The following is a 14,265-nucleotide window of genomic DNA, read 5'->3' on the forward strand; positions in this document are numbered from 1 at the left end:
TGGTTACCACCTCGTCTAGGTCTAGGGACATGTTCAATAACCTGGAAACGTAATTGTGCCACCGTATGTTTTGTGTTTATGAAATGATCAGGTAAGGGCAGTCATGTTTTGCCACATCTAATCGTGGATTTATGGCTTGCAATGCGGTCCTTAACATGTTGGGTCATATCACCTACATATAGCAATCCACAGGGACATTTGACTGCATAAACTACGAAATTCGAATTGCATGTGTGGAAGCCTTTGATGGGAAATGATTTGCCAGTCCTGGGGTGTGTGATGTGGTCAGCTTTAGTAACATTAGAACAAGCCGCACAGCTAAGGCATGGTATGTTACCGTTTCTGCGGTTCCCCAAAAATTGTTGTGTGGGAGTTTTTTCAATGCTTATGTCAGCTCTCACCAGTTTGTCACGTATATTGGGGGCTCTTTTAGTGCACATTAGGGCAGGTGACTGAAATGCTTCAATATTAGGGTATGCCTTGGTTAGGAGGTGCCAATGTTTTTTAATGGCGGCCTGGACTTTTGTCATCATTGGGTGATAAACATGAACAAAAGAAACTCTGTCTTTATTGTTTCTAAGTCTAGTAGAGGGAGCTTGTGTTGTCAAAACTCTGGACTCCTCTTTTTCAAGTAAAATCGTGGGATAGGCCCTATCTCTATATTTATTGGACAAGTCCTTGAGTCTGTCTGTCAGTGTCCTTTTGTCAGATACAATCCTTGAGACCCTCTGAAATTGTGAATGTGGAAGACTGTTTTTGGCTGCCTTTGGGTGGCAACTCGAAAAATGCAACAAGCTATTACAATCAGTGGGTTTGGAGTAAAGGTCGGAGGAAAGATGTTCATGTGAATCCTTAATGACCTTAGTGTCCAAAAATGAAATGTGGCTGATATCATGGTTTAGTGTAAAATGTAATTCAGATCTGACAGAATTAAGGTAAGAATGGAAGGTAGTGAGGGAATTGGGCATGCCATTCCAGACGCAGATGTCATCAATGTACCTTATATAGCAGAGAGAATATTGTTCAGAGTTCATTTGAGTAGATATATTGTTCCTCTAATCTGCTCATGTAAATGTTTGCATATGCTGGTGCCTCATTAGAGCCCATCTCGTTCCCATGCCTCTGCATGTAGAAGGTATCACTGAACAAAAAGAAGTTCTCATAAGGTCCCGTTACATTTAGTGATGCACCAGCGATCCCGACAACGATACGACCCGGTCAGGATAGCTGGTCCATCCCTAAATGGTCACTAGTGAGCTGCAAAACAGGCAGATCTCACCAGTGATGCAGCAGCGGTCGGCGGTCGTTACTTACCTGTCACACACAGCTCTGATGACGTCTTCCGCCCGCGTCCATGCGTCGCTCGTCGGCGCTAGCAGGAAGCCGGTGATGAGAAATGGACCAGGACGATCTCGCACGATCAGCGATATCCATTGGGGGATCGGGTCGCAGGTATGTGTCACATGTAGCGAGATCGCTAGCGATATTGCTGTTGCGTCACAAAATCGATGACGCTTTAGCGATATCGCTAGCGATGTCGCTATGTGTGAAGGGGGCTATAGACTACTAATGTTAGGAGTTCTAGGTAAAACTCAGCACTCATTGGATAAATTGGACTGTGATAAAGCATAGGAGACCGCTTCAAGGCCCTTTTCATGGGTGATTGAAGTGTAGAGGCTATTTATGTCTAGGGTCACCAGAAGGCTGTTAGGTGGTACCGTGGCGAGGGCTCTAATCACGGTAAGAAAATGACTTTGTCTAAAATGAAAGAATGTGCAGCCTTAGTCAATGGTGTTAGAATTTTCTCTAGGTATACCGATAGAGGTGACAAAATAAAGTCAGTGAAGGCCACAATTGGACGACCAGGGGGATTGGAAAGTGTCTTGTGGATTTTCGGTAAAACGTAAAACACTGGTGTTATTGAGTATGCATTCACTGGGAATGTAGCTGTTGGCTGATCAATAGTTTGCTTATCAAGGTAACGTTTTAGTAGATTCTACATTTCATGACTAATTTTAGTGGTGGGGTCCATGGAAATCCTTTCATAGGTAACCATGTTGGACAGTTGTCTAGCAATCTCATTGCGGTACATAGAGGTGTCCATAACCAATATGGCCCCACCCTTGTCAGCAGGTTTGATCGTAATGTGCTTGTTATCTTGTAGAGACCTTAATGCTCATCTTTTCTCAATGGGAAGGTTCTGGTGTGTTGAGAAGAGACCCTGATCATGTTTACTGATTAGGTGTTTAATGTACCTGTCTATCAAAGAGATACAAGCTTCTGCTGTGTGGTAAGTATGTGGGGGGTTGAATGTGCTGACATTACATAAACCCAAAGTAGAAATAGAAAGCTCTGCAACAGAGACATTGCTGGGGGGGTTGACACTCTGTTTACAGAGGTCTCGTTCAGTATCCCGCAGTACCCCGATGTGGGTTTTCAGATGGATCGATCTGTAGAAGCATTGTAAGTCTTTGTCTAACTGGAAGCTGTCCCAGTTGTGGGTCGGACAGAAGGATAAACCCTTCTGTAGTGCTGAGAGCTCACTCACACACCATTGGTTTGGGGATGATACACGCTCTATACCAGACGCCGAACCTGCATTTTCTTACAGAGAGCCTCCATTAAGCGAGACATGAACTGAGTCCACTGGTTGGTAAGCATCTCCCTGGGAAATCCTACTCGAGAAAAGATGGCCAACAGGGCATCCGTCACCTTATCCATCCTAATTGAGGACAGAGCCACTGCCTCCAGATACCGGGTAGCATAGTCTACCATAGTAAGGATGAAATGCTTTCCAGAGCTGCTGGGTATGGCCAGTGGTCTCAAAATGTCCACAGCAATCCTCTAGAAAGGCTCCTCTATCACTGGCAAAGAGATCAGGGGAGCTTTGGGATCAGGCCCTAATTTTCCCACTCCTTGACACGTGATACAGGAGCGACAGTAGTTTGTCACATCTGTCCCCATCTTGGGCCAATAGAAGTGGTGAGCCAGATGGGCCTTAGTTTTGCTGACCCCCAAGTGTCCAGCGAGTGGATTCTCATGGGCAATTCATAACATCTCATCACTAAATTGGTAGGGTAAAACCAGCTCTCTCCCTAAACCACTCCTGCTGGGGTTTACAGGGAACCGTCTCCTGGTACAACCTACCTTGCTCCCAGAATACCCTCTGCATATCAGTCTCGGAGGTGGGCTTCTTAGCGAGGTTCCTCAACGTCTCCAGGCTAGCATCTGAGTGCAGAGCTGCCAGGATCTCTTGGCTGGAGGCATCCAGAATTTATGTTAGGGTCCTGTTCAGTTATTCCTCTGGATGAGGAGAATCCAGAAGGCAGGGCATTACTTGTGTTCTGGGCACTCTGACTGCAGGTGACAGCGGCTATATAGGCCATATCCCGGGGAATAACGTACTCCCATCAGCCTACCCGGCTATGGGTACTACCTCCCCATCCTCCCCTATTACCTTAGGAGCAGTGCTTATTATGGGGCAGCTACCAATAGCCAGGTCACCTTCCTTTGTGACACTGGTCAGCTGCATGGCATCACCTGCTTCATGATCCCCGTGCTTCTCCCCATCCCCCTTTGCACTGACGTCTGCTGCGATTAGGGGATCCTCAGCAATATCACCCTGCAGCATGACATGGCTGAGTTCTCTTGTACCTCCATTTACATCATTATCAGGTAAAGCACTGACATTCGCATCATTAGCATTAATATTACCATCAGGTTTAGATTGGGGAGGGGTGTCGGGGACATAATAAGCAAACATCCTCCCCAAATCAGTTCCCAAAAAAACGTTTGTGGGTAGGTTTTCGGACACCCCCACTCCTGGCACACCAATCTATAAAAACCCCGGCCATAGGCAAGGGACAGCGGATGCCCCCAATCCTGGTGACAATCAGGGTTTCCCCTGGGATAATCTCTTCAGGGGTCACCAGTTCGGGTCGGATGAAGGTTAGCTTGGCCCCGGTGTCCTTCAGGCCTACAGTGACAGTGTCCCCCACGGTGACAGACTGCAAATTTTCACAGGCCCTCCCTATCAGCCCATCCACAAAAAAAAATTGCATTAGGCCCTGAGGCCTTGGCTGGATGGCTCTTTTTCTGCTTCTCCGGACAAGTGGCGCTGAGATATCCAGTCCGATTGCAGAAATAACACCTGCGGGCTGCATTAGGCCCTGGGGCCTTGGATGGGGTGCTCTTCTTCTGCTTCTCCTGACAAGTGGCGCTGAGGTGTCTGGTTCAGCTGCAGCTGCAGAAATGACACTTGGCAAAGGGGACAAGGCCTTGGGAGGGTCGGCTGCCAGGGGCAGAGATGTTGGTTGATGGCTTACCCCCTTTCCAGCTGATGATGACCGGCTTCCGCACCTCTGGTTTACGATTGGCCTTGTAGGTGTTGGCAATCTGCGCTGCTTTATCCACCTCTCTTGGCTCCCAATCCATAACGAACTGTCGCACCTCAGCTGGACAAAGATGTAGGAACTGGTCTTTCACCATCAGGTCCTATAGCTGCTCAAAGGTGGTCACTAACAGTCCTTGGACCCACTGCTCAAAGTGGGTTCTGAGCCCATGCACCATATTGTAGTTGTCGTGTGGTTCACATTGGAGGTTCCGGAATTTTTTACGGTACACCTCGGGAGTCATTTGGTACTTCTGTATTAGGGCCTGCTTGATGGCCTCATAGTTTCCATCTAGCTCTGAAGGAAGAGCAGCAAACACATCCAGGGCCTTGCCTCTCAATCCTGGGGTTAAGTAACGTGCCCACTGGTCGGGCAGCAGCTGGTACTGTCTGCAAGTCTTTTCAAATCCCATCAGACAGGTGTCCATGTCCCCGTCCTCTTCCATCACTGGAAAGTGCTCTGGCTGAGGTTTAAAGATTGTAGAATTATTGGACTCACAGTTCCGTGGGCTAGATGGTGATATCCCAAATTGGGCCATCTGCAGCTCATGGTCTCTCTGAGCTTGAGCCTCTGCTCAGCAGCCTCCCATTCAGCTCTCTCCTGGTGTTTCTGAATTAGCCTCAGCCATCCTTGATAATCCTCTGCGGGGCATAGTTGTAGAGCCATCTGAGGATAGGTGTCCCCGCTGCCCCGCTCGCTGATGCGGCGTGCCTCTACAGGTGGGACCCCTGGACCAGTATCGTCCATACTTTGGCTGACCCCTGCTTCCACTGAGCTCTGGAGATGGGCTTGCTCAGCTTCAAGTCGCACTAGTTCAGCAATCGTTTGTTCTTTGTTTTGCCAAGGGGGTCAATGCCTTTGGTCATACATATTCCTTTTTCTGCTGGGTGTTCCAGAACTCTCCAACTGCAGCCATGATCTCCAAATAAAAGCTAGAATATAAAAAACGAAGAGGGGTAGGATGTAACTGCTACACATACAGTATTGTTTCAGATCTAATAAACACTGAGTTCGATCTTCAAAACTTTTTGTGCGGGGTCCTTGCAAGAATGGTGCAAGCTTTTAGTGAGAGGAATGATTCCTCAAACCAGACAACCTATGCTCTATGATCCACCGTTCTGCCACCATTTGTCAAGAATACTTAGTCAGGAACTTGCAGCTCTCTGGCACCCCTGCTGACCAATAAGGGTATTGACAGAGGACAAGGCAATGAGCGCAGTTGCTCTAATTTATGTTGAATATTGCGGCATATGATGTGATGTATATACACCACCTGTTTCTGATAGAGACATATAGTAACATAGTAACATAGTTAGCAAGGCCGAAAAAAGACATTGCTCCATCCAGTTCAGCCTATATTCCGTCAGAATAAATCCCCAGATCTACATCCTTCTAAAGAACCTAATCACTGTAAGATACAATATTGTTACGCTCCAGGAAGACATCCAGGCCTCTTTTGAACCCCTCGACTAAGTTCGCCATCACCACCTTCTCAGGCAAGGAATTCCAGATTCTCACTGCCCTAACAGTAATGAATCTTCTTCTATTATGGTGGAAAACCTTCTCTCCTCCAGACGCAGAGAATGCCCTCTTGTGTCCTTCATCTTCCTTGGTATAAACAGATCCTTGGAGTGATATTTGTATTGTCCCCTTATATACTTACTAGTAGAATACCCGCGGCTTTGCTTGCGGAAAATATGTTAAATTGTTGGTTATGGTAGCTAAAGTCAAATTTTCAGTGTCACCCTGAAATTGACATTTTCAGAGTGCTAACGTAATTTTTTTTCCACTTTAAATTTTTATTATTTTGGCATTTTACTAATTTGTCGTAACATTGATGTGAACAACTTTTTTTTTAATTTCAACATTTTTATTGATTTTACATATTCAATACATATTATGTAGTATAAACTTACAACTATTTTTTTAACTATTTTTTTATAAGAAAAAAAAAAAAATGTATGCACATTACAAAAACATATAAAACATTTACACCCAATTAACAACATAGTGCAACCCTTCCCCCCTCTCTCCAGTGTAATCTGTAAGTAGTTCACAGACAAAAGTGTAAAGGCCCCGTTACACATAAAGATGTCCCAGCGATCTCACCAACGATCCGACATGGATGGGATCGCTGGGACATCGTTAGACTGATCGCTGGTGAACTGTCACATAGACAGACCCACCAGAGATCAGGACCAGTGAGCAAGCTGGTTTCCAATGTAAACAGCGGGTATCTAAGAGCTGCGCGGCTCTTGGATACCCGCTGTTTACATTGGAAACCAGCGTGCACGCTGGTGTCCAGGGTAAACAGCGGGTATCCAAGAGCCGCGCTGGTATCTAGGGTAAACAGCGGGTATCCAAGAGCCACGCGGCTCTTAGTTACCCAATGTTTACATTGGAAACCAGCATCCTGCGACGCTGAACGCTGGTGTCTCGCTGCCACACACAGCGATGTGTGCTGGCCAGCGGGAGACCAATGATCAAAAAATAGCCCAGGACGATGCTGCACAATCAGCGATACCCAGCGGAGGGGGGGGGGGGGGCGGTCGCTAATCCCCGTCACACACAGCGATATTGCTGGAGAGATCGCTGATGCATCACGAAATCAGCGATCTCGCTAGGTGTGACGGGGCCCTAAAATTGGTTTACAGTTAAACAACTATTGTAGTGCTTTTTGGTAAACAATGTTTCTGGTTTTACCTTCAGGTGCATATATGAAAAGATTTTTGGGGTTACCCACTCTAGAGCAAGCAACGTACAACTGTCCATGAGAAAAACATGGGCTCTCCAAATTAATGCCGGCTACTTTAAGTGATTGACTTTGTGCCTTGTTTATAGTCATAGCAAATGCAAGTCGGATTGGGAACTGCAGATGCTTAAAATTGAAGGGCATGTTGCTTGGTAGCAAATGAATATGCGGAATGAAAACATTTGCTCCCATAGCATTTCCCATAAGAATAGTAGCTTAAAGAACATTGGGCATGAGACTCTTAATGCACAATCTTGTGCCGTTACACATTTTTCGTAGGTCAAGGATCCGAAGCAAAATTATTATGGCTCCTATTTTTAAAGTGAGCTTATGCGGTGGAATTCCAGGAAGCTCCAAAGAATTCAGGAATTGGTTACCAGTGTTCAAGAGCCGTGTTGCTTGAAACGCGTATGGTCTCATTACACACCACCCCCTGTCATTGCTGTGCCATCTGAGATGTCTGTTTTGTCATTTTGAATTTTTTAAGGATCATTCAATAAAAATATTCTAATTTTTAAATAAGCCCTGTGCGTGAGCTGGATCCACTTCTATTTTTCCTATGAGACTCTTAATGCACAATCTTGTGCACATTTTTCGTGGGTCAAGGATCCGAAGCAAAATTTTTATGGCTCCTATTTTTAAAGTGAGCTTATACGGTGGAATTCCAGGAGGCTCCAAAGAATTCAGGAACTCCAATGGATACATTATGGCTTGCTCACTCTCCATGACTGAATCAATGGACATGTGGTCATTAGACCAGGCAGCCTTCCCTGAATTATTAGATTTACAAAAATCTTCCGGAAAGGAAATGAGGTCAGTAGTGGAATCAGTAGGGAACCTGCCATTTCCAAGGCATAGTACCTGGTGTGTAAATTTGTCCGCAGTTGAATTTCCCATCAAATGAATCCGCATATTAGTAGCAAGAGTTTGCTTCTGAACATTTTTTTTACAGATAAGAAGATTTTAGACAGGCATTCAGCTCATCCAATGGTGTTGCTCCCTTAAGAACAGGTAATGTCTGGCAGAAGTGTAATGGGGTGAAGAGGAAGAACAGCCTAAAAGGGGTTACCTTTCCTACTCCGTATCCGGAACCACCTAGCCAGACAGCAGGGTTGCCGGGGGGGAAGACATTCGGGCCCGGACAGACTGAACCATGTGACCGTAGGGGGTTGTGACAAGGGAGGAGAGGTGCTGGACAGGAAGCTGTGCAGGGAAAGGGTGTGAAAGCAGAGCGCGCAGTACGCAGAGCGCGCAGAACGCAGGACAGAGGGCAGGCTGCAGCACTGCACTCCAAGAGAATGAGAACCCTCCATCCAGAGACCGAAGGACGAGGTATAGAGAGTGCCGTATGTGAGTACGTGGACCCAGTAGCCTTCGTGACTAGAGGAGACTCCCCCCTGACAGTGCAGACACAGTGACCCGAGAGCGCAGTCCCGGTGACCACAGTGACAAGCTGGAGCCCCTGAGTGTGGCAGAGAGACTTCCAGTGTGCGCAATATCGTTCCTGTGGAAAGACAGCCGGGGTATCATATAGAGACTCAGAGCATCAGAGCAGGGGAGACTCAGGTCCGAAGCGTTTCCCTGCTCCTTGCTGTAACCCCTGAGGTTCCAACTTCATTCAGAGGAGACTACAAGCGCCGCTGTTGTCAGTGCCAACGTGGGAGGAGACCCCTTCAATCAAGCTTTCCCCGGACTGATAAGTTCTATTTTTCTGAGTTTAACAGTTTCAACGCCTGCTGTTGTGAGTTCATTTTTCCCTTCACCACTGAGGTCTGATGAACTCCCTCTTCTGGTGAGGGAAGGTAGTGAGGCTGATTACCAAACAGCTGAGCAGAATGATGATGACTGGGTGACTGGAATCGCTGACTGGATATAAGGCAGCCGACGCCCTTCTGCCTTGCGGGTGATTTCTCTGAGGGATTCTTTGAGACCAGTCTGATTCCTGCTCCTCAAAAGCTAAGTTTTCTGCTCTTCTTTTTGCATTTTTGTTTTGGTTTTGTTTTGCCTTGTTTTGCTGGATTTCTGCCATTCCCTGCTGGGGTGAGCTGAATTCCTTTTTGCTCTGTCTTCAGAAAATACCTGGGTACTGATATAGTCTTTTTGAAGCCTAGCGTCTTCAGGGCTTTTTTCCCTATCAGTCGGTTGGCTCTTGTTTCTATAGGGTTTTTGCGGATTGCAGACAGCAGCTTTCCTATCCTGTCCTATTTAGTTAGCTTGGGCCCCATCATTTCCTCTGCCTATCTTTCTATCTGTGTTAGTGTTTTATCATCTTGCTTCACCGTCATTATATGTTGGGGGCTGCCTATTGCTTTGGGGTCTGCTCTGGGGCAGTTTAGATTTCCCTTTCTGTCTTTAGGCTATGTAGTTCTCCGGCTGTGATCGAGCGGTCTAGGGCACGGTAGGAACCCCCCACGGCTACTGCTAGTTAGGTTCAGGGGTCTGCAATCCGATAGCTGCCAACTTCTCTGGTTTTCTGGACTTAGCTAGTATTTCTGTTTTTTGCCTCCTACGGTGACTCATTCATAACAGAATCACCCGCCATACCGCAGATCCTAGGGTACTCAATAGCAGGAAAGAATTGTAAAAAAAAAAAAAAAAAGTGTGTATATTTTTTCCTCTTTATCTCTGAGGCCATAGGGGGAATTTTTTTTTTTCTCTCAATGGAGATAAAGCAATTGTCTGATCATGTGGAGCAGCTCGCTGCGGAAGTGCGGGGAATTTCCACCTACCTTGCTCATTCACATGCTGCTGAACCAAAGATCCCTACTCCTGATGTGTTTTTTGGGGATCGTTCTAAATTTTTGAATTTCAAAAATAATTGTAAATTATTTTTTGCCTTGAAGCCTAACTCGTCAGGGAGCTCCGCGCAGCAGGTTAAAATTATCATCTCTTTGCTGCGTGGCGATCCCCAGGATTGGGCGTTTTCTTTGAAACCAGATGATCCTATTCTGACTAATGTGAATGCATTTTTTCAAGCCTTGGGGTTGTTGTATGACGAACCTAATGCTATTAATCAGGCTGAAAAGACCCTGTTGGCATTGAGCCAGGGTCGAGATTCTGCAGAATTGTACTGTCAAAAATTCCGAAAGTGGGCGGTCCTTACTACCTGGAATGATAATTCCTTGGCAGCTCTCTTTCGGAAGGGTTTGTCAGAAGCTGTAAAAGATACTATGGTGGGATTTCCTGTTCCCTCTGGTCTTGACGATTCTATGTCATTAGCCATTCAGGTTGATCGGCGTTTACGTGAACGCAGGACTGCACGAGAGGTGTTGCCACCTGTTGAACAAGTGTCTGAACCTATGCAATGTGACAGAGTTTTGTCCAGGGAGCAACGTCAGGAGTTCAGAAGGCGTAATAAGCTGTGTTTTTTTTGTGGAGATGCCTCGCATATTATTTCTGTCTGTCCTAAATGAGAGAAACGTTTTGCACACACGTTTTCTGTGGGTGGTGTTCAACCTAAGTTTCTTCTGGCAATTACTCTGATCTGCTCCCTGTCCACATTTTCCGCCAAGGCTTTTGTGGATTTGGGAGCAGCCCTGAACCTAATGGTCTTAGATTTTGCTAAACGTTGTGGATTTCCGATGACACCTCTGCGGACGCCTATCCCTTTGAGGGGGATTGATGCTACTCCTTTGGCAAAAAATAAACCTCAGTTTGGACCCAGGTGGTAATGCGGGTCTCCCCAGACCATCAAGAAAATTGCAGATTTTTAGTGTTGCATAATTTGCATGATACCATTGTTCTGGGGTTTCTCTGGTTGCAAATTCATAATCCAGTTTTGGATTGGAAATCTGTGTCTGTGGTGAGTTGGGGTTGTCGGTGTGCGTTTAGTGAGGCTCCGGTTATTTCCACCTCTCCTCAGTTGCATGATGTTCCTGACTATTTGGCGGACTTTTATGATGTATTTAGTGAGAATGAGTCTGCGTCTTTGCCTCCTCATAGGACTTATGACTGTGCAATTGAATTGAGCCCGGGGTGTAAATTTCCCAAGGGTCGGCTCTTCAATTTATCTGTACCCGAGCACGAGGCTATGTGATCCTATATTAAGGAGGCGTTGGAGAAGGGTCATATTAGACCATCCTCTTCACCCTAAGGTGCCGGTTTTTTTTTCGTGGCCAAAAAGGATGGTTCATTAAGGCCTTGTATTGATTATCGTGCCCTCAACAAAATTACTATTAAATATCAGTATCCATTACCCCTGATTTCGGATCTATTCTCCAGAGTTAAAGGTGCTTGCTGGTTTACCAAGCTTGACCTCAGGGGGCGTATAATCTTATCCGCATTAAGCATGGGGATGAATGGAAGACGGCGTTTAATACTCCGGAGGGACATTTTGAGTACCTGGTGATGCCTTTTGGGCTCACTAATGCCCCTTCTGTCTTCCAGTGCTTCATGAACGACATTTTCCGAGACTTTGTGGATACATTTTTGATTATCTATCTGGATGATATTTTGATCTTCTCCAAGGATTGGGATTCTCATGTGGAACATGTTCGGACTGTGTTCCGGATCTTGAGGGAGAATTCCCTGTATGTGAAAGGATCGAAATGCCTTTTTGGGGTACAGAGGATTTCATTTTTGGGATTTATTTTGTCTCCGTCAGCTATTGAAATGGACCCGGCCAAGGTACAGGCCATTTATGATTGGGTTCAGCCCACTTCTTTGAAGGCCCTCCAGAAGTTTTTGGGTTTTGCTAATTTTTATCGAAAATTTATAGCAAAATTTTCTAGTATTGCCAAGCCATTGACTGATCTGACTAAGAAGGGTGCTGATGTGTTGAATTGGTCTCCGGAGGCTGTTTCTTCCTTTCAGGAGCTGAAGCGAAGATTCACTTCTGCCCCGGTTTTGCGGCAACCTGATGTCTCACTCCCGTTCCAGGTAGAGGTGGATGCTTCTGAGATTGGTGCAGGAGCTGTTTTGTCCCAAAAGGATCCTGTAACATCTAAAATGAATCCCTGTGCTTTCTTTTTCCGAAAGTTCTCTCCATCTGAACGTAACTATGATGTGGGGAATCAGGAACTGTTAGCCATGAAATGGGCATTTGAGGAGTGGAGACATTGGTTGGAGAGAGCTAAACATCAAGTCGTGGTCCTCACTGACTACAAGAATTTGATTTACCTGGAGTCGGCCAAACGCTTGAACCCTAGACAGGCTAGGTGGGCCTTGTTTTTTACACGTTTTGATTTTGTGGTCTCTTTTCGTTTGGCTCTTCCTGTCACATTTAAAATCCATAATGTGTTTCATAAGTCCTTGTTGAAGAGGTTTGTTGAACCAGTTGTTCCTGGGCTGGCACCTCCGGACCCTGTATTGGTTGAAGGTAACATGGAATATGAGGTAGAGAAGATACTGGATTAGTCTGGCTAGACGGAGACTCCAGTATTTGGTTAAGTGGAAGGGTTATGGTCAGGAGGATAATTCCTGGGTCTCTGCCTCTGATATTCATGCCAAAAGATTGGTGCGTGCCTTTCATCGGGCTCACCCTGATCGCCCTGGTGGCGTGGATGAGGGTTCGGTGACCCCTCCTCAAGGGGGAGGTACTGTTGTGAGTTCATTTTCCCCTTCACCATTGAGGTCTGATGAACTCCCTTTTCTGGTGAAGGAAGGTAGTGAGGCTGATTACCAAGCACCTGTGCAGGATGATGATAACTGGGTGACTGAAATTGCTGACTGGATATAAGGCAGCCGACGCCCTTCTGCCTTTCTGGTGATCTCTCTGAGGGATTCTAGGAGACCAGTCTGATTCCTGCTCCTCAAAAGCTAAGTTTTCTGCTCTGCTTTTTGCATTTGTGTTTTGGTTTTGTTTTGCCTTGTTTTTCTGGATTTCTGCCATTCCCTGCTGGGGTGAGCTGAATTCCTTTTTGCTCTGTCTTCAGAAAATACCTGAGTACTGATATAGTCTTTTTGAAGCCTAGCGTCTTCAGGGCTTTTTTCCCTATCAGTCTGTTGGCTCTTGTTTTGATAGGGTTTTGGCGGATTGCAGACAGCAGCTTTTCTATCCTTTCCTATTTAGTTAGCTTGGGCCCCATCATTTGCTCAGCCTATCTTTCTATTTGTGTATTTTTTCATAATGCTTCACCGTCATTATATGTTGGGGGCTGCCTATTGCTTTGGGGTCTGCTCTGGGGCAGTTTAGATTTCCCTTTCTGTCTTTAGGCTTTTTAGTTCTCCGGCTGTGATCGAGGGGTCTAGGGCACCGTAGGAACCCCCCACGGCTACTGCTAGTTGTTGTTGATAGGTTCAGGGGTCTGCAATCCGATAGCTGCCAACTTCTCTAGTATTTCTGTTTTTGCCTCCTATGGTGACTCATTCATAACACTGTACTGGCGGGAGGTGACATCATGCACTGTACTGGAGGGAGGTGATGTCATACCCTGTACTGGACGGAGGGGACTCATACCCTGTACTGGAGAGAGGTGACATCATACCCTGTACTGGAGGGAGGTGACATCATACCATGTACTCGACAGAGGGGACGTCATACCCTGTACTGGAGAGAGAGGATGTTATACATTGTACTGGAGGAAGGGGACGTCATACCTGGTACTGGAAGGAGGTGACATCATACTCTGTACTGGAGGGAGGTGATGTCACACCCTACACTGGAAGGAGGTGACGTCATACCCTGGCACTGGTAGGTGACGTCATACCCTGTACTGGACGGAGGGGACGTCATACCCTGTACTGGAGGGAGGTGACGTCATACACTGTACTGGCGGGAGGTGACATCATGCACTGCACTGGAGGGAGGTGATGTCATACCCTGTACTGGACGGAGGGGACGCCATACCCTCTACTGGCAAGAGGTGACATCATACCCTGTACTGGAGGGAGGTGGCGTCATACCATGTACTCGACAGAGGGGACGTCATACCCTGTACTGGAGAGAGAGGATGTTATACATTGTACTGGAGGAAGGGGACGTCAAACCTGGTACTGGAAGGAGGTGACATCATACTGTGTACTGGAGGGAGGTGATGTCACACCCTACACTGGAAGGAGGTGACGTCATACCCTGTACTGAAGGGAGGTGACGTCATACCCGGTACTCGAAGGAGGTGACGTCATACCCGGTACTGGAAGGAGGTGACGTCATACCCTGTACTGGAGGGAGGTGATGTCATA

Source organism: Dendrobates tinctorius, unplaced genomic scaffold (genome assembly GCF_039654945.1).
Source record: "Dendrobates tinctorius isolate UK_male_01 unplaced genomic scaffold, ASM3965494v1 ptg000189l, whole genome shotgun sequence".
NCBI classification, from domain to species: domain Eukaryota; kingdom Metazoa; phylum Chordata; class Amphibia; order Anura; family Dendrobatidae; genus Dendrobates; species Dendrobates tinctorius.